Source organism: Arachis hypogaea, chromosome 4 (genome assembly GCF_003086295.3).
Source record: "Arachis hypogaea cultivar Tifrunner chromosome 4, arahy.Tifrunner.gnm2.J5K5, whole genome shotgun sequence".
Lineage (NCBI taxonomy): Eukaryota > Viridiplantae > Streptophyta > Magnoliopsida > Fabales > Fabaceae > Arachis > Arachis hypogaea.
The window spans coordinates 96,076,929-96,078,989 of record NC_092039.1 but is presented as its reverse complement, the minus strand read 5'-3'; the positions used below and the strand labels follow the sequence as shown (position 1 = coordinate 96,078,989).

The window sequence follows — 2,061 nt, the reverse complement described above, 5'->3', positions numbered from 1 at the left end:
TTATTTTCGAAAAAATTAATAAAAATAAAAAAAAATCACAAAAAATAAATATTTTGTGTTTCTTGTTTGAGTTTTGAGTCAACTTTTAAGTTGGTGTCAATTGCATGCTTTAAAATTTTTTTCTTGCATTTTTCGAAAATTCTTATATTCATGGTGTTCTTCATGATCTTCAAGTTGTTCTTGACAAGTCTTCTTGTTTGATCTTGATGTTTTCTTATTTTGTGTTGTTTGTTGTTTTTCATATGCATTTTTCGTTTGTTAGAATCCATGCATTAAAGATTTCTAAGTTTGGTGTCTTGCATGTCTTCTTTGCATAAAAATTTTTTCAAAATTATGTTCTTGATGTTCATCATGATCTTCAAAGTGTTCTTGGTGTTCATCTTGACATTCATTGTGTTCTTGCATGCATTCTTTGTTTTGATCCATAAAGAAAAGAGAAAAACACAAAAATGACATTTTTATTTTTTCTCTCTCATAGTTAAAATTTCAAAAATAAAAAAATATCTTTTCCTTAATTTTCTCATAATTTTCGAAAATTTGAGTTGACTTAGTCAAAAATTTTTAAAATTAGTTGTTTCTTACAAGTCAAGTCAAATTTTCAAATTTTAAAAATCTTATCTTTTCAAAATCTTTTTCAAAAATCATATCTTTTCCATTTTTTCCTTTTTTTCGAAAATTTCAAAAATCTTTTTCAAAATATTTTCAAAATCTTTTTCTTATCTTTATATCAAATTTTCGAAAATTAGCTAACAATTAATGTGATTGATTCAAAAATTTGAAGTTTGTTACTTTCTTGTTAAGAAATGTTCAATCTTTAAATTCTAGAATCATATCTTGTAGCTACTTGTTAGTTAAGTAATTAATTTTAATTTTAAAAATTAATTCTTTTTCAAACACACCTTTTCTATCTTATTTTCTTATCTTATCTTTTTATCATATCTTTTTTTCAAAATTTTATCTTTTTCAAAAATTTGATTTCAAAATATCTTATCTAACTTCTTATCTTCTTATCTTTTCAAATTTGATTTTAATATCTTTTTCAACTAACTCTTTGACTTTGTGTTTGTTTCTTATCTTTTTCAAAACCACCTAACTACTTTTCCCTCTCTAATTTTCGAAAAAACCTCATCTCTTTTTCAAAAAAACTCTTTTGTTTTAAATTTTAATTTTGATTATATCTTATCTTTAATTTTCGAAATTACTAACCCCTTTTCAAAAATTAATTTTCGAATTTCTCTATCCCTTCTCCTCTTCTATTTAATTATTTATTTCCTAACACTTCTCTTCACATCTCTTCATCTAAAAATCCGAACCCATTCTTCTTCACTCTTCTCTCCCTTTCTTCTTCTACTAACATAAAGGAATCTCTATACTGTGACATAGATGATTCCTCTTCTTTTCTTGTTTTCTTCTCTTTCATATGAGCAGGAACAAGGAAAAAGGCACTCTTGTTGAAATTGATCCCGAACCTGAAAGGACTCTGAAGAGGAAACTAAGAGAAGCTAAATTACAACAATCTAAAGGTAACCTTTCAAAAATATTAGAACAAGAGAAGGAGATGGCAGCCGAACCCAACAACAATAATGCAAGGAGAATGCTTGGTGACTTCGCAAAACCAACGTCCAAATTTGATGGAAGAAGCATCTCCATTCCTGCCATTGGAGCCAATAATTTTGAGCTTAAACCTCAACTAGTTGCTTTAATGCAACAGAGCTGCAAGTTTTATGGACTTCCATCTGAAGATCCTTACCAGTTTTTAACTGAGTTCTTGCAGATTTGTGAGACTGTAAAGACGAATGGAGTAGATCCTGAAGTCTACAGGCTCATGCTTTTCCCTTTTGCTGTAAGAGATAGAGCTAGAATATGGTTGGATTCACAACCTAAGGATAGCCTGGACTCCTGGGATAAGCTGGTCACGGCCTTCTTGGATAAATTCTTTCCTCCTCAAAAGCTGAGCAAGCTTAGAGTGGATGTTCAGACCTTTAAACAAAAAGATGGTGAATTCCTCTATGAAGCTTGGGAAAGATACAAGCAGTTGACCAAAAGGTGTCCATCTGACAT

The 2,061-nt window shown here is 29.2% G+C and overlaps 1 non-coding gene across 1 annotated transcript; it reads right to left on the bottom strand.

Moving 5' to 3' along the window:
* Positions 1–1,957: 1,957 nt before the first annotated feature.
* Positions 1,958–2,061, bottom strand: LOC112799270 (small nucleolar RNA R71). The gene has a single exon (XR_003200844.1). It is a non-coding gene; the product is annotated as a small nucleolar RNA R71 (small nucleolar RNA).